This window comes from Myiozetetes cayanensis, unplaced genomic scaffold (genome assembly GCF_022539395.1).
Source record: "Myiozetetes cayanensis isolate MyiCay16 unplaced genomic scaffold, myiCay2020 scf6-25, whole genome shotgun sequence".
In the NCBI taxonomy this organism is placed as follows: Eukaryota; Metazoa; Chordata; class Aves; order Passeriformes; family Tyrannidae; genus Myiozetetes; species Myiozetetes cayanensis.
The window spans coordinates 49446368-49465739 of NW_026087853.1; the positions used below are offsets into that span (position 1 = coordinate 49446368).

Genomic DNA, 19372 nt, shown 5'->3' on the forward strand with positions numbered 1-19372 from the left:
TGGAGAGGGAAGGGTCTAAAATAAAGCAGCCACATGCTTTATTAACAAGCCTCAGTAAAGATGCTCTTTATGGGAGCTCTTCGTGTCTTAGAAAATTATTGTCAAACGTCTTTTTGGTGCAAAAATCTTTAATAAGCAGAGTTTTCTTCTGAAAGTTATGAACTATTTTTAAATCTCATTCTTTTGTCATAATTCTGAAATCTGCAATCAGTTTGACTTGTACTGTGTAGAGTAAAAGCAGAATCTCAATCACTGTTTATGGAATTCCTTGTTCTACAAAGGCAAAATTGAGACGTTAGGACAGTACTAAGGTTCTGGGACCATTCTGCTTATGTACAAAGACCCACAGGTATATGTCTTCCAGGTACCTTTGGAGTAATTGCACCTTCTTGGATCTGGAAGTGTTCTGGAGATACTTATTTAATTATCTGTACTTGTTCTCAGAAGCTGGTTTAATTTTGTGCAGGTATATGTGGGTAGGGAGTGACATGGATGTAGGGACATTGTTGACATGTGACTATATTACCTTATCTACTTCCTACTTGGAAAACATTTCCATGGACCTGTTCGTTGATTTAAATATCTCAGTTTGGTCTGACAGATGATTGTGCTGCCAATCATTTCTTGTAAGCTTGGGCTATCCATTTTTTTTCCTTAATTAGCTGATTGCTGTGTCACTAGATGCCAAAACTGAAATTTTTTGTCTTTCCCTTATCCCAAAAGAATGCTTGTAAAAGCTTTTGAAAATGCTGTAATACAGTTTCAGTTACACTTTTAAGGAGTTTATTTAGCAAATATAAATGTGTTAATACCTCATATGAGAGACACAATTGAATTTTAAAGTACCATTATTGTTGTTGCCTATTAGAAGACTGAGTGTTCATATTAGGTGTACACCAAGGGTGGAAGAGACATAAGAATTGAGAAAGGAAAAAGTACACCATCTTCTCTACCTGTTATTTGCAAGTCTGGCTTTAGAAAACAAAGAGTAATGTGAAAAAAAAAATGTTTACTTGGCATAAAAACTAAGACTGAAACCTAGCTGAGTCTACAAAACTGAAGAGTTATTTACATGAGAAATTTCTAATTTTTAAAATTCCTTTGAAAATTAGGACCCAGAAAGAGGAATAATGACAAGGTAGTTTTTGTTTCTGTTTGGAGAATGTGGGTATGTTTTACTGGGGAGTATGTGCTCTGCAGTACAAAGTTCAAAGGTACGTTATGTTTCAGTTCAGTCAATACTTTCTAGTACCTTTACCCTTCCACTGCCTCCAGGGAAATGTGGTCTTAGAATAGGTAGCAAGTTTATTTTAGAATAGTTTATGTGTTCATTTTCTCATTCACTTCCAACGTTCCTCTTACACAGTGCTGAAGCCTCCACAAGTTTTCCTTCCCATCCTTTCCTAGATGTATAAGCGAAGAAGTGTTTCAATGTTTGTTCTGTTCATGTGAGCAAAATTATTTCTTGGTGATCCTTCCCTGTATTTGTTTTAAAATTCTTGCCAATATAAGGTATTATGCCATAGCTTCTCAGTAGTTCGGCCTCTTTATTTGTCTATGATCTTTATAGTTACATGAGTCTAATCGGTGTATTTGAGGCAGTGAGGACTGTTTCTTCTCCCAGCTGTTGGGCAGATTCCATCTCAAACATGCATTGGTCTTATGGGGAGATTACTAAAAGAAAGTTTCTTGGGAGATTTTCTTCTAGGCTAAACACCAGCTTACATAGTCCATTTGCTTGTCAGCCAAGTGGTTCTGCTTTGTTTATTTGTTCTTTCTTAGTTTTTGCGGCAGATTTGGTGTTAGAAGTTGCTTGAGAGAGAAGTTAGTTGCTAAGTTGCCTCTGCAATGTAAGTTTGCTGCTGTAGAATTGGTTATGAGTGTTGCAGTTTGAGGCTGTGTGGTTCCTCAAGGGCTATAGCTGGGATGCAGGTACTTCTCTCACCAGGAGGCAGGTGAGAGAAGCGGTGATGTGCTGGTTTTCCCAGGTCCCCTCCCAACATCTTCCCAAGAAGCCTCAACAATAATTCTGAAGTCCTGCTGGTGACTCTGGGTGGCATTAATTCTATCAAAAATAAGTAGTTGCAGTACAAACTCTGTCTCAATTAATTATCCGGATTGTGCTTATAGTGAGCAAAGAGAAGCAAACTGAAAGGCTTTAGGATGCAATTAGCCTTGTCCTAAAGTAGATATTTAAAATATATCAGATAAACTGTTCCCTAAAATGGCTGTTTCTCTATATTAACTATGAAGGATACTTATGCCAACGCCTTCAGTGTAGAGATGAGGTGAATCATACACTGGGGCTTGAGGGGGAAGCAAAATTTATATTGTATTTTTACATTCTTAGTTTCGATTTTGGGCTTGGTAGAATTTGTATCTGTCCCCAATAACTTGATTTTATTTAGAAGGTTTGTTTAAAGACACTCTTGAAGTAGTGATTTTCAAGAAAAAGGGGTTACCCTCATAGACTGATGTGGGTTCTTATCTGTACTTTCGGTGCTTGAGAAAACAATAATGTTGCTCCCTGACACTCCTGTTTTGAAGAGATTACAAAATATGGGTAGCACAGGTGCCAGTTCCATCTGAGCATGGGCCTATTCATGGCACAGCTACTAGAAGCAAGAACAGTATGTTCTCCAGGAGGCACAAGAGGGGCATTGCTGATGCAATGTTTTCATCATGAGCACACAGTGTATCACTGTCATCTTCTGAGGTACAGAGTTCATTCTTAAACAATAGTCTCTGTAAATATGTTTATTTAACCATTTAAACAATTAGAAATTACTTTAGATGGAGCTTAGAAGATTTTTGTCAACCACATGTAAAAAAATAATCCATATTAAGTAAAACCCATATTTTCCTGGACATCTACTGGTTTAATTTACTCAGAATTTTCATTATTTGTTATTTATTATTTATATTGTGCTGTACATTATTATTTATTTAATAATTTTAATACCTTATATTTTTAATTGGTGGAGGAATTTTTTGTTTTGTTTTATTTCAGTTTTAAGACCATTTATTGGAGCACCTTACTCCAGACTTGTTATACATCCAAAACTTTTTCAACAATCTGTGAGCAAAGAGGGCATTAGCTAGGCTTAGTGTCTGAGAACAGCCCAGATACTTAAGAGTACAGAGGTCATTAAATGTTCTGCATAATCATCTCATGTTTTCTAAGTGAAGCTAATGTTTCTTTCAGGGTGTGCGTGTTGGGAAAAGCAGTTTTGCCTGTTGGCTAAAGGGAGTGAGAATCTGGACTTGTCCTCAGTCCTGTCTCTGATTATCTGAAGTTTTGCAAATTATTTCCTTTTCCTCAATTCAAGTGTAATGTTTTGAGAATCTTAAATGAAAATTTTCAGATAAATGCTGTGTATTATTTCTTTTTAGCTCAAATGTTCATAATGTTCATAAACACTCTTCTACAGAGGAGTCCACAGAGATGGGAGGAAATCTAGTATGGCAAATTAAGTTCTTCGTTCCACAGAGCTGTGCAGAGAAATCATTGCTTTCAGTGCAAATTAAAGCTGAGAAACAACTTGTGGGACAAATGAGAGCTCACAGATCAGTCTCCAGGTTGATTAAGATTTTTTTAAAATACCTGTTTGTTTTTTGTATTTTAGTAAAAAACATGCATTCCTAAAGTAGAGAGGGCGAAATAAGACTATTTCAGTGTGCCTGTGCAATGAAAGCAGTAATCTCTAGGAATAAATGAAAAAGCTGGTTAAAGGAGGAATTTGGTGGTACGTGATGAAGATTCCTCTGGGAATGGGGAGGTGTGTGGAGTTAAGGGATGAAAGTCTGAGGGCTTCCCTCCTGTGGTGGGCAAGTTTCATTAGGGCAAGTCGTAGATTGTGGCTGAAATCTTTAAAAGGGACAGTGGTTGTTGAGCTTTTCTGCAAAAACTTGTGATGAGTAATACTTTGACAGACTATCCAAGCTGCTTTTGTCCCTACCTTATTCCTCTGTACTGTGCTCAATGCCATTGCAGAGCATTTAGTTTTCTGTTTGAATCAGTACGATTTTCTTTGCATAGTGAAACTGGTTTTCTCTGCTCTCATAAGTATTCTGTTTTAATTCCGCCACTAGAAATTATTCCTAATAGTAATTTTTTCTAGTTTTAATCTATACATTCATGCTGTTCTACTTTCATATAAATTGTTCTTACATTTTTCTGTTTCAGTCAAGTAGGGTGAACATGATTACTGTGATAGTAAACAGACAAAAGATTAGTAACATAAAATTACAACTATTTAAAGTGTCTTTGAATAAGAATCATTTGAATCGTAAGTAAAACTTAAGAGACAGAGCCAATGAGTCTCTCTTCTTATCTATGATTAACTACTGACAATTGAGGTACCTGGTGAGCTGAATAAGGACTATCTCTTTATGTGAAGTACATGTCTAAAGATCAGGAATAATTACATTCCACATTAGCCTTCATAGCCTCCCTGACCTGGTTAATTAATTTTTTGCTAGGATAATAATAGTAGAAATAGATTTAAAGATATGCTTCATCATTAAGTATGTAACTGACCTCCAATTTTAAGAGCTGAACCTTTCATTTATTGCCATTTGGAGACAGGTTAAAGCTTCTTGCATAGGGCTTGCTGAAAATGCACAAGCTGGAATGTGGTTATTGTCAGTTCAGTTACGCTCTCTGAGGTTGTCTTTCTTTGTAAACTCTATTTAGCCTTGACAAGCAGAAGCAATGGTGATGCTGCTCTTCCAGCACTAGGGAATATTCTTCCCTACCTTTTTTCTTTTTTTTTCCTTTTTTTTTTTTTTTTTTTTTTTGTTATTGATCATGAAACTGATCCCCTTCCAGCAAGCTCTGCACAGGACCAAATAAAGCCATTGAAAGCAATTTGATACTTCTATTGGCAGGGTACGCAGATCAGATACTCCCTTGAAAGAGAGAGAGAGTTATAAACAAAGCTTAGAAGTCTAGGAATAGCCCCCAGCTTCAGCAAACCCTTAAAATATTTTGTAATTGTATCTTCAATCATGAATTAGCCAGGAAAAACAGACCTTTTTTGCCTTTATATTTCACTGCTGTATGCTGTTTTTAATTGCCCACAGGCACACTGTTGTGATCTTCTTTGGAAGTTTAAAACCAGGATAAAAATGCAAATCTAATTATTTCTTTTATCTAATCTAATTAACTTTTACAAGTAATGATAGATGCACTGCAGCCTCCATCAAACATTTTAATAATGATGTTTCTGGATTAAAGAATAGGTAAAAGTACTGTAATTTATAAGCAGTCAAGATTATGGCAGTAGAAAATGTAAAATATTGTGCTGGCTTAATAAACTATAGCTGCAGTTTATTAATTTACAGTAGAAAGGATGCATTTCCCTTAAACTCCAGTTTGCCTGGGAACTGATTCCCAGCCATCATTGGTATGTATTTTTACTGGTTTTTAAAGCATCTCAGTATTAAAAATAATAAGTGTCTAACTTGCTTCTGCAATGCAGTTGTGTGCACATGGTTGAGAGAAATGCTCTTATGTGCCTGTAACTTGTAGCTGGCTGCTGAATCACTGATTCAAATTCATGGGGCTCTGCTGTAGTTGTGGAATCACAGCTTCTGTCCAGCTCATAACTTGCTGGGTGTAAATTGAAGCTGATCCAGTGGAGAAAAGACAAATATGCTGAATATCAAAGTCAAATGTTTCATATTTTATTTATTATTACATACTGGCTTAATAATGAGTTCTTAAGTCCTTATGTGATAATTACTCAAGCAAAAGATCTGTTATAGGTCAGCTTTTCCCAATAAAAGACATCTTTGTGGCTGGCTGGCTTGGAATTTTCTCTGTCAGCTGCATGGAAAGAGAAGTGATGGAGGATCCTTACCTTACACTGTGCAAAAGGTTCACACTTCTATGCTACTTGTAAGCTGCTGATCTTGCACCTTGGTCCCCCATTTGCAAGGTTCCTAGTAGCTGCTCTGCCCCTGAGGCCCTCTGTCCCTGGAAACAAGTTTTATCCTGGCAAAACAGAATGTAGTTCTAGATTTGACTCTTACCTCGAAACTGTATGCAGTCATGAGGGGGGGTTGGGGTTTTAAAAATTTTTACGGTGACCTTTTAAGAGTTAAATTAACTGTCTTGTAGTTTTCTAATTCACCATTTAGCATTTTTTATTTTTTCCTATTTCATCTACCCAAGTCTAAACAAATTGTATTTAATGCAAAAATTAAGCCTTGTGTATCTCTTTCATATGACTTCTCTAATTATAGAGCAGTAAATGGTAGAATAGCATATGTTAGCAACATGAGCAGCAGTCTATGAAATGAGCTACAAGTTAATAAAATGATCTTGTGGTGGTGTTGGCCAAATGTTAGCACACATGTTTCGAAAAGTGGTATTTCAACAGACTTGAAGAATAGGACTTTGGCACATGGGTGCCGAACATGATCTGATGTGTGGAAATTAGTTAAACCAAAGTAAATGTCATTGTTTCTTAGGCTTATGTTGGTGCAGAAAATGATAGTAGCTGTCCTCCCACTTTCCCTCACCCACGTGTGTTTTAAAATTGGAAATGAAGACACAGGCATTCCCAGTTCAATTCATCCCAGTTCATTCCCTGCTGCTTCGTTTGCTCAGGGCGTGCTGTACTGCGTTCTCGCCAGTGGCTTAAGGGCTTGTTCTCAGCTGTGCCTATGCCAAAGCCAGGGGCTAACATCTCACTGATTCTACTGAGCCCAAACACTCGTTCTACAGCCCTTGCTTACAGAAGGGCCTCAGATTTGAGCCCTTTTAATTTAGAGGCAGATTATAACCAGCTCCTGAATACCAGCAGAGAGGATCAAGCAAATACTTGCTGCCCACCTGTACTGCTGCCCAGGGGTCACTCTCGGCTGGTGGCCTGTCCGTTCCAGCAGAGTGTGGAGTGACGTGCCATGGCAGCCTCAGCGCTTGCTGAGCCCAGACACCCTGCTCTAGCTCCCAAAGGGTTTGGCAGAGACTCTGCTCTGAACCTCCCTGGTAGCACAGGTCCACATCACCTTCTCTGTCAGTCTTCATGATGTACTCTTTGCAATATTGCAATATTTAGAATAATATAATAGTAATGCACTATTCGCTACAGCACAGAAAAAACAGTTTTCTCCCTAAGTGGCATGTGCACAAACTAAAATGGATAACTGGGAGTGGAAATTGTGCCAACTGGCAGCCTATCCAACAGGACCGATCCTGTGAAGCCTTATTTGCTTGAGAAATACTTGCACAGCTAGTGTTTGATGACTTGTATGCTAAGTTTTACTGATTTAAGTGGGCTTTTCAGAGCACCTCATGCAAGGAAGGACTTAAGATATTAGCATTGTGGTTGGAATATCAAAGATATAAATGCAGCATGGATTTTAGGGAATGTAATTTGTTTTATTAGACAAACAGATGTATGTGGAAAAAACAGGCAACCATTTGGGCGCACCAGCTCTTTTTCATGTCTTACATCAGTGTTACACTGAAATGGATCCCAGGACTAACAGAAACTGCTTGGGATATTGGCCTTTCATTTCTAATTAGTTACTTTTTCAGTGATGACTTTTTGTGATTGACAGCCATGTGATGGCCAAGAGGGAAAACAATCAGGTTTGGTTTTTTTTTTACAACCCCCTTTCCCCCCCAACATTTAACACACTCATCAGGAGATACCGAGTAAAGGAAATAGCTAACAAAAATTAGTATTGAAATTTCTTGATTTATGAAGATATTCAGATATACAGGCAAGACTGGAATGCGATGATATCAGAGGTCAAAATTTCTGTCTGCAGAAGCAGGTATTTGGAGGAAAATGATGAAGTACAGTCCCACATAAAAAGGCCAAAAGCATTTAGCAAATAAATTGTAAAGTACTTTCTGAAATCTCACAGTAAAAACTTGAATTTATCAGATGGACTAAATCCCAGCCTAAGGAATCAAAGTGTTTTTTAGTTGTAATTGTGAGAATGTTCCTGAATGTAAGCATATTACTGAAGCAATTTGAGCATAAAATCTTATTTTTAATATATTTAATGTCATGACAGCAAGGAATAAGTAAGTGCATTGCACTCTGAATGCATTCAGGAATTATGAATTCCCATAAAAAAAGTAGTAGTATATGCAATCCAGCAAACTAGATGCTGTTTAACATTTGGTATACACTTGATGGTATGTAAGTAAAAGTAAAGTGAGCGAATATTTTTAATATTTTCTGTCTTATGCAACCAGCTAATCCAGACACTCACAAAAATGTCAAAGCATAATTCTCAAGGAAGGTAAATGGCCTTGCCTGGGATTCATCTATCTAATCTTAAAGTTGTTGTTAAAGTAAGGAAAAACTGGTTTATGCTTGCAGTTTGCACAGTTTCCTTTTGTCTCTAACATTAGAAACCCCTCTCTCCAAATAATTAGATAATATAGTGTCTAGTGTTGTATGCAAGGCTTCTGCTTCCTTGAAAGAACTAGTCTTTTATATAAATCTTGTATATATCATCTTCAGCAAGCTGGGCATTTGCACAGCTTGGGTAAATTATGTCTATATTGAGAATCTAGAAGTTACACAGTGTGCATTCCATACTTGAGGGATGGGAAATAAAAATTGATATACTGTGCGGCACATGATATAATACAGTGAAATATCTTTTAAATTCCAGAGGGATGCACTGACATCACCATGCTTAATTCACATGCAGTAACTCCCACAAAATGTTATTAACTTTAAATTGAAATTTGTAATCATTCAGTAAAAAGAAAATAAATGATGTAAACAGTATACAATGGTGCATTATGAAATGCTGAATTCATCTTATTCACCCACCCGAAATGACAGTATAAGAAAACATTAAAGTTGTAACACTAAATAATAAAGGGAAAGAAAATCACAGTTGATGGTGAAGTGTGAAATCCATCTTGAGACACATCCCCACCCCACAGTATGGAAGGGAACTTCTGAGTTAGGAAAGTTTATTTTAAAGTAATATATTAGTAATTTTTATTTTGTAAATGAGAGATTAACCAGTTGGAGGAACATATACTTAGTTCAAAATCTAGATCAGGTAGAAAAATGAGTAGTGTAGTACTTGCTACAGGTAACAAAATAATGCAATATATACCTAATAGCCTAAGCATAGACTGAGATTCTGTATGTGACAAAGCAATGTATATAATATAAATATAGAAATAAACCTTTCTCAGAAGAGAGGGTATGGCACTTGTTTTTGCTCTGACAACGAGTGATTTGTATGAAGAACACTACTATCACATTTCTAGCTTTGCCTTTTCCATCTCATTGAATTTTATTGGTGATATATTTTCAGGATACTCATCTCCTCTGTAACTGCATATCTGAGTGTCTCATAAGCTGAAGTGTATTATCCTCACAACACTCTTTTGAGGCAGAATAAAAAGCATATAGATATTTGGGGGCATCTAATTTTAGGTATCTAATTTGGGTGACTGAATTAGGACTTTTGGCTCCATATATAAAGCAGTCCAGGTGCTGTGAATTACCTTCTGTTGATTAGACAACGAGGTTCCTAATTTAAGCACCTTAGTTATATTTCCAAAGCGACTCAATCCAGTTCTTGTGTGAAATTTGACGGACCTGAAATCTTTGGTTTCAGAATTTGAAGGGTGATTCTATAAAATCTTGATTGTATTTTTTATCATGATTTTCTGTCCATTTATCACTTGCCTTAATTTACTCTGTTGGAGCTTTTAGCTAGAGTGAATCCTCTTCAGCCAGAGAAATATTTGTTCGTTCCTCTCACCGACTGCCTGGTCTCAAATGAAAACCATTTTAGCTGGCTGGAGTCTCTCATGTGGTCAAACTGCTGACCAGGAGTACAGCCACGGTCATACAGAAAGAGGCAAGTGGAGAGGCTATGCTCAGTGAATTCTGTAGTTTCCCCAAATCCATGTATTTCCCTTACTGATGCAGAGCAAATTCCATGGCTGTGAAGCATCCTTTGAACAGTGGCTTATTGTGGAGAGAAAATAATTTTTTATTCAAAGAATGCTACATTTCTTGGCGGTCCCTTGCACAGTTTGTAAGGCATTCAAAAGACTTACTTGAAACAGACATCAAATAATGTTTTTTATTTAACCAAAATGGCTGTTCTTAAACAGAGATCTTACATGCCACATTTTAGGTCAGAATATATTTTTACAGCCAAGTTATAAACCTCTGAAAAAGGGGGCTTATAATGGAAAGGTTGACACAACGTTAATTTTAGTGTTGTAAATGCAATGGTATAATTTTGGAAAAAAGCCTTTATAGCTCTGCTCAGATATTAATTGCAGGAAATTACAGCATATCCTATTAAAGTATTATGTCAGTGGCATACATAGCATATAACACCTTTACATATTCTCCCTTGTTTTCACGGTAACGTTTTGCATTTTGATGTGTAAGGAGTAGGTGGATAAAGTGGCTCAGTTTCTGATCACTTTTGCTCAAGGGGAAAAATCCAGCCTGGGTAATGCTTGTTTATGGCCTCCTCTAGAAACAGGTCTTCTGTTAACCAAGAAAATCTGATACTGGCATTGAGATACGAAACAAATTCTGCTCAATTGAAAGTCTTTACTTTGTTTTGCGACTTTTAGGTTAGGGTTTTTAATTTAAACCTGATCGTTACTCACACAAATCAGGTTTAGCCAGACTCTTTCCAGAATGATAACTACTTTTATGTCACTTATTTTTGCTGAAAATGGCTTACTTTTCATTTACTTATACTTACTGAATCATTCCTGACTGTTACTGTGACTGCATAGTAGGCACACTTTCCTTTTTATTTCTGTTCAGTTATTTATTCAGAAATGCTTTTTATATATATATGGTGGAGATGGAGCTTGTAGATCCCCATTAAGTTGAACAATGTAGATATGTACATTGCATTGTACAATTTTTCTTACTACGAAACAAGGTTATTTATTGCATTTCTGTCAATTTTAGAGTTGCAAAGACATGGTATAATAGTTTTCTTGTTTTCTTTACAGAAGTTTTGTTTTCATAAGGTAACTATTTGTTAATATCTTGATTTTATTATACAATAATAACAGTTTTTTCTGGCCATCAGATCTTTCAGGACAAATGGGCCATCTCTTCATATTTGTAAAGCACCTCATGTTGAGGTCATAATCCTGCCTGGTGCTGTTCATTGCTATAATGGCACAAATTTGCAGTGAGGAATATCAATAACAACATGCACAGGGTTTTTTAACATATTAAATGGGACCTGGAGTCTTGATATTGTACACATATTCCCCTTTGACAACATTGGAGCATGCACAATTCTTTACACACACACAAAAAAAATAAAAGCCATGAGTGTTGTATAGTTGATGAGTTTTTAACAAGATGGTAGAAAAGGCCCTCTCAAAGACCCCACTGATAGACGAGTTCATTGGACCATTGATGTTTTCCATTAATTGCAAGGCTTTAGCATATAACCATCGACTATATCTGGTTTTACTTATCAAATCCAGAACTGCTTTTTCTCTGCCTGCTGAGCAGGGAAAACTCCATGCTGCACCAGTTTCTTTTTACTTGGGTCTCGGAGTATCATCAGGATTAAAGCTGTCAGAACGGTCAACCCTCTTTATTTTGTGGTTTTAAATACAAAGCTTAATATTGTTGCTTGAGAAACGTCATGCTTTCAATGTGTTAGTTAAAAGTTGTGGCGTGAACAAAGTAAAAAAAAAAAGGGTCCCTGTTAATAGCAGGCATTGAAATATTGCTTTCACCATTTCAGGGATAGAAGATACAACTCTGTACTTTATTTTTATTCTACACCACTAACTTGTCTGTATTGGCTTAATCCTACGCTCAAGTATAAGGAAAAACTCTCACTCAACTTAGTGACAGTTGTGCTTCATTGAATGCAGTGCAGGGTGCCATTTCCTCAGCTGGTGTTGTTCGTGTTCTCTCCTCTTATGTCAGTCTAATAGTAGAAGTACAGAACTAGGTGCTCTTTTTAAATACAAAAAGAGCTCACGTGGAAATGACAGCATTTCACTTTGCCTTTTTTTTTTTTTTTTTTTATTCACTGTAAAATATTCCTCTGCTCTGTGTGTGCATTTATATTTGGGGATAGGTGTGTCCATCCACCATAGAGTGTTTGGAGGTAGCTGATATATTGTGTATCAATATTTTTGTCTTGCATGTGTTTACTTCAGTTATCACTTTGTGCACTTAATTTTTTTTTTTTTAACCATCGGAGTCCTTTTGTTTTATCCAGTGCAACATAGATATGTTCTTTACACTTTGTAAAGAAAAAAATTAAAATTATATTTTTTTATATTACTTTCCTTTTTGGTTTGTTTTAATTGAGAAAAGACTCTCTTCCTAGGCAAGGCTATAAACATGTAATTTTATTTGTTTTGCTGTCAGTTGAAATATGCATACATTTTAGATGTAACTTTAGGAGGAGCAGAATTACTAGTAATTTATACAATAGACACTGATGATTATTGACCATTAAAGAGTAATAAAACATTTCCTGTGTGAAATAGCTGTAGCATCAAATGTCTTTATTTCTGACAGTAAATGTTTCAGGTTTACTTCACAGACATTAATGTTATTACATAAAGGTAAAGACCTGGCTACACTCTGGCAAACAGAGGTCACTTCTTAATAAAGGAATGGAGTTGTGAGCAAAAGAAAAAAATACTTCGAAGAAAGTCCCGGGCTCATGTGTATATTAACCAGAGCAGACGAAATGATTTATTGGGTTTTATACACAATCTGTAAAGGGTAAGCATTGCTAACAGAATGAGTGGCAGCCTCAGGGAGCTGAGTAGCCCCCAGGGACCAGCCTTTGTTCCTCTGGACTTGACAGGCATGTGTCCCTGTTAAATGAGGGCTTAATTTCTCTCATATGTGCACAATTTCCAAGCTCAACAAAGGCAGCCAGGACTGGAGCTATTTAAAAGAGCCAGCTCAGGAGGAAGCATTCCTGGAGAAAGGGGATGCTAAGGGGCTAATTACTCACTGTAGTTCAGCAACTGATTTTTTTTTTTTTAAACTTAGAATACCCCAGCTTTGTTTTTTAAACAGAGTTTATTAACATAGAACTGCCACTGTTATTTTACATAAACATACATTAAAATTACAAAGGTGTTATTTCTCTTTACAAAATAACTCCTCTAAAGGTCCCGCTGACCAAAAAATTATAATAATTTAAAAAAATAGTACACTCATTTCATTTAGAGTCTGCAATGAAAATCACCATCTCTTTAAGCTCTTGAAAAGATTTTCTTTCAAAATATGCAGTGAAATGGCTTTTCCAATGTCTTCCTCTTATTTTCCAGTCTTTCCTTGTCTCATATATAGTAGTAGGAGTTGTCCTTAGTGCTCACTGTTTTTATGTAAATACGATAATTAATATTGTCCAGATAAATGGTTCAGCATATATAAAGCACATTAATATTTACTTGATAAAATGTCTAGTGTGCTATGCTTTTTATAAACCTTTCGCTGCATATATAAATATGTGTCTAGACCCAGAAGACCTTTATGGTGCATTTCAAGTAGTCTAGTGGTGCTACTTCATACAAGAAGTAGCTCTTTTACTCCATTTTTCCAATGTCCCTTGGTCCCTCTTGTGTACTGGCAGTTGACATTTTCTGTGGAGAATAGGTCAATTGGTGGACAGAGTAATGTCATTTTATTTTTTTTTAAATGTGGAAAACACAGTTATTTTCTTTGGACAGTGTTAGCAAACTCTGTTGTTACCCGTGAAAGAAAGATGAACCAATCCAGTGCAACAGGTTTGAAAATGATGTGGTCACCATCAGCAAGCCTCTTTGTCAAGAAATACTACGTGGTTTCAGGCTTACTTCCTATTCTGAAACAAACAGGAAACTTACTTGTGAAACAGGCAGCCCATTTGATTCTTCTCCATCAGAACATGCTGATCCTCTTAAAATCAGAACCCAAACAGGTGGAAGAAAGTGTTCTCCCATTGCTCTGTGAGGTCATGGGCTGAACAGGCTTCAACAGGGCATGACTTTTGGACATGTGGCATCTAAGCTTGTAGCTTGTGCTCAGGACATGGTTCATATATCTCTGTGAAAACTGAGACAATGGTAACAAATATAGAGTGACCCTAGTAGAAGAAACTTGCTTTCTGGATCGAGACTGTGAAAGGGATAGTTCTATTTGTTTGGGTTTGGTTTGGTTTGCTTGTTTGTCGGTTTTTGTTTGTTGGTTGGTTTTGTGGTGTTTGTTTTTTTTTTTTTGGGTTTTTAATTTTTATTTATTTTTAAAAACAGTGTTGTAGGTCAATATTCCAGCATTTTCAAATCAAAATTGAACCAATCAAATTTTTTTTTCTTTCTTAAGCATCCATTTAGCTTTGGATACAAGACTTAATCTTTCCAAGTCTAGGAAGGTAAACTAGAAGAATGTTTTGTCTTCCCTTGCATGGTTTCTTTACCCTGTAATTTTTGTATGACAACCTTACTTTAAATTTTCAGTTTAAATGCCCCTTTAGAACAAATACATTATTATTATTATTATTTTTAAAAGAAATTGCTTATAGTTATAAGAATTGTTCTTTAAATTTCTTGTGAAGCTTAGAGTCTCTTAGATCTACATAAAAAAAATAGTAATTCAAATAGTATTAGAGAAATATTTTTTCCTAATTTCAGTATTTCCATTCAGTATATCCATTACATCATCTAAGCAACATATGTAGGTATCGTCGTAGAATTAGTTGAGTAAATAAACAGGTTTTTATCTGCCTTCTTCATCCTGGTAACACATTTACAACCATCAAGGCTTAGAGTCACCCATTTATTTCCTGTCTCCCTAGAGATGACAAAGTATTTAAACACTTGATGAGCTGCAGCATCCAGGAACATTCAGATGTTAATACCAGGACCCATATTACAGGTTGAAATCTTGCCTGGATTAAAACTCTGCTTTGGCTGAAGTTAAGGAGCTACATATATGCAGGGACACTTGGTAGTTATAAGGCCCAGGGAAAATGGTTTCACCTGGATTCCATGTAGACTCTGACTAGAGCCTTTCTACAAATCTAAAGATTTGTTTTCATTTTCTGGGGGAGAAGAGGTTTCTTATCAGGAGACTTTCTTTTCATCTGATTAAGAGAAAGCATCTCCTAATCAGAAAGAAAGGTCCCACACAGATTATCTTCTTGTCATGCTATGACAGGACACAGATTTCACTGAGGCTTCTGTGAAGAGCTGCAGTATCAGTCTACTGAAGAAAGAAGGAATAATCAACACTTTTCTCTCACATTTGTGCTACCTGATGCTTTGACTCAGTGTTGCACTTCCCCTAGACACTTCCTAAATATTTTTCTATATTTATCAACATCTACTTTTGTCTTGTGGGAGGCTTATTACTATTTTGCAGCTTACTTTCGTAAAATGGTCGTAACAAATGCAAATTTCAGAGAGCCAATCTGCCCATTTGTTTTCTGTGTTTATCATAGCATTTAAAGGAAAAAACCCAATACAACCCCCCAAACCAAAGCATTTTTTTAACTTTATTTCCTAAAGAAAGGACTTTCTTCAAACAGCTGTGCCGCACATCTGTCTGTCAGAGTTCCAGCTGAAGAGTTTTTGGACGCAGTAGGTAATTAGGTAACCACATCTGAGATATAGGAAAAGCATAAAAAATATTGCATTCACTTAAATCTCATGAAAGTTAGATGCCCTGATAAAAGCTTTTACGTTGTCCTGGAAGTAAAGGCTTTAGACTAAGCTCTCCCCATATTAGTACTTAAATAATGTAGTTGGGAAAGAGATGTTGAAATGCCCTAACTTCCGACAAAGTTTTCATCTGGGCTTGTACTTTAATAGACAGCAGAGAAACAAAACTCTGGGTTTGTATCTCATGCAAAACCATGGGAAGCAAGCATTCATAAATCACATTGCTTACCAAACTACTTGTTCTGGATATGCACATGCTTCCCATGGAAACAGAGCCTTGTGTACTGACCAAAATAATACCCTCTTTCCTTTTTTGCATAAGGGCTGTACGTGTCAGGGAAAACAGAATGAAAAAGATTTCGTTTCTGGTGATGCATTTCATCTCACCCTACGTATTTTCTGCAAATTAACCAGTTAGAATTTTGTGTGGAGTTTCAGTGATTTACTTGGAATATGCTGCACTATTTGAAGAAAGATCTTACTGGGAGATTTTACTCTAAACAGTCAATCTGTCACCTGCTATAGATCTCAAATTCTTCCCTTTGTTATGTTTGCATTGCTGAGGCATAGTTAAAATGCTTTCCATTTTATGCACATGGGGTTTTGTGAAACTAATGCTTTCTGAACTTTTGGTGTCAATACTATGAATTTGTTGACAATACTATGAATTTATGGAAGTAAACTGAAATAATTAAGGTTTAGGTGCACAGGGGACTTAAATGATATTTTTTTAAGTAAGTTTCACCTCATTTGTTTCTTTTCATATTGGTCCATACTCTGGAAGCAAGTGTTCTATCTAACATACCAGCAGAAGAAGTGCTTTAGTTTTGTTAGAGTATCACTACAGTAGGAGGGTTTGAGAGAGATCTGTAGTTTTCACATTTAATCCTCAAATTTTAAATTATTTTCCATTAATTCGCGTCTAGAAAGAATTTGCCTTAAAACATACTAAGCTATTTTCATGTATTTTAGGAAGGAGGTACAACTGCCTGGACAAAATCTGGCACTTTGTCCGAAGTAGTTCACTATTAATTTTTATCTCAGGCCCATAATTTTCTCATGACAGTTTGTACTTTTCTCCCCATGTGTTCATTGATAGCTTTATGATCAATCCCGTTTCTAACGTAAAAGGCTACGTAGTTTTATAACCACAGAAGTCCAGTTACTCGTAATGACTCACCTGCATTCAGTGTTCTTGTACTAGGGAAGCCAGGAAAACTTCCTAACCAGGAGTGTTAGACAAGTGTAGTGTATTTGAGGGATGACTGGGAGATCTATCTGTTTCATTTGCCACAATGCTTAAAATGACACAATATCATAAAAGAATCTTAGAAACTAGATTGCAACTCTCCGAGGAAGCCACTTGCTTCTTCTCTTGGGGTGTTCTAAACTCTTTGCTTTCTGTCATCATGTGCTTCCCAGTCCTGTTTCAGGATTTATATCCCATGTATGTGACTATACTGCAAGAGTCCCCCACAGCCTGGTGGTGTTGCTATCCCCTTAAGAGGGGTGCACCATGGGGTGCTTGGGTGTGCACTGTGGACTCCATCCTGCCCAGTTCCTTGGGCTTCCCTTGGAAGGAAAAGCTAGATATGAAAGGAGTGGAGCAGAGCCCAGTCTCCACCTGTCATGGGATCCAAACTTAGCTTGGATGCAGCCTGAATCCAGGAGTGTGAGCCCAGGCGTACAGAGGCACAGCAGATGTTTTAACCCTCACATTAAAACGAGGCCTGACTTAAACAGTGTGTTACTGATTTACCCAGCACTCACTCATTTATTACATCTTACATTTTCTGTGGTTCCTGGAGAGCAAGCATGGGAACAAGTGCCTGGGGAAGGAAAGGGTTTGCAGAGAGAGTGCTGGGGTGGGAAGACCTTCCACTTTGAGGAGTGAGGTGTTGCATTCTGCAAGCTGCACTATGGAGTTTAGAATTCTAGGAGCTCTAATCTTTCTCCTTGTGAAATTTGCTATTTCAAATGTTCTCTGTGATATTATAGCCAGCGCTGTGAAGTGACTTTGTTGTAGTACACAGCAACAAGAGCAAAAGGAGCTTCACTTTCTAGAGCTGCCAGTTTTGCAATTTGAGTAGAAAAGAAAGATACCAGATTTGTATTGTTAGCCTGATTGCCTCTGGAAATGAGCTCTATGCAACTCTGTTTTGTGTGTCAAAGACAGTAATAATGGCCAGTCTTCGCGAGCGAAGATCCGGGGAAGGTCTTTCCACCTTCCAGCCTGCGCAATGGATTTTTTAGGTGAGACACAGTGTGCGCGGAACTGAGCCCACCCTTTAATCCTAAGGTTCATCTGCCGGGGCCAAGCGAGCTTGGACGGTGGCAGCGAGGTCCTCAGGACGTAGGTGGGTTGCCTTTAAGGGCTAACGAGCCCCACCTGCCCGGGAGTGGCCCTGACCGGGAATCGAACCCGGGTCTCCGCGGTGATAGCGCGGCGCCTTTACCACTAGACCACCAGGGGCTGCCACTGTCAAAGACAGTATACCACTGACTTTTCAGCTTGTTGGTTGATTTCAGCTGAATTTGGTACAAAAATAGATGTTTCAAAGAAAACTAAATTCCCCCAATCTCTGTGAAAGTAGTCAGCTAGACTGAGGTGAGGGATTTTTTTCCATACTCCTTCAGACAAGGTTGGGTTTCTTACATGTACCTTTACACAAAAAGTTGCTGTGTAAAAACTTGTTGAATGAAAGAATAGGAGAGAGTCCTTGTTAATGGCCCCATCACAGGAAAAGCTTCAGCTAAAGCTTTTACCTCAGTAGACAGTGAAGTCAGAGGCCTGAAAGTCACAAATCCGTTGGCTGTATTTGCCCTTAAACTTGTGAAACGTCCCATTTCACTTGGTTTTTTAACAGTTTGTGTTCCAAAAGCAAAAAGTGAGTGGAGATATTCAGTGTTGTCAGTTGATCTATGAACTGTGACCTGATAGCACCTCCAAAGAAAATCTGCGTAGTTGGAATAAATATGGCTATGGAAAACAACTCAAGACTGGAAGACAAGGGAAATTGCTGTCAAATTATGATCTCAGGGTGCTTCCTGTAGTGAGAGAAAAGTCATGAACTAAAAATGTCTGATCTTTTGGTTTCCATTCAGTACTTCAAAGAGGGATTATTGGTGTTTCAGAGAAGTATTTAAAATGCATATGCGAATACACAGGGGTATAAGTGAAAATATGGAATAGCAGTAGAAAAAAGTTGTAACACCCTTGAGTTTGGGATAGCTTCTTTAACTGAAAAATCACAAGTGGATTATATACACATCATACCATCAAAGATATTGAATTTGTTTTGGCAAAAAAACATGCAGAAATATTAAGTAGAGTGGTGGGAAAAAGTGGAAAAATGAAGAAAGTTCTGAATAATAAAAATACAGTATTTATATAGGTCATTCCTTTATGCTGACAGAAATTTTTACTGGGGAGTAGTTCTAGTCTTATATGGTTACAAGAACATGAGTTTCTTCTGACTAATTTTATAATTAATAGGAGGCAAATTTTAGGTAAAATAGTGTGAGAAATTTACACGATGCACAGAGACAGTGCAAAGGTGGGAAATGGATGTGTGTGCATGACAAGTCTGTCTGTGCTGGATGGCTTTGAGAAATCCTCTTTCTCTGCCTACTAGTTCGTCCTGCCATTTTTCCTTTGTTTTAGTGGTTTTTTTTTGTTTGTTTGGGTTTTTTTACGCT

At 37.1% G+C, this 19372-nt stretch overlaps 1 protein-coding gene across 10 annotated transcripts in view; it reads left to right on the forward strand.

Annotated features, from left to right (window-relative positions):
• SOX6 (SRY-box transcription factor 6) overlaps window positions 1-19372 on the forward strand; it is a 263900-nt gene that overhangs the window by 121310 nt on the left and 123218 nt on the right. The gene's annotated exons all lie outside the window — the stretch shown is intronic.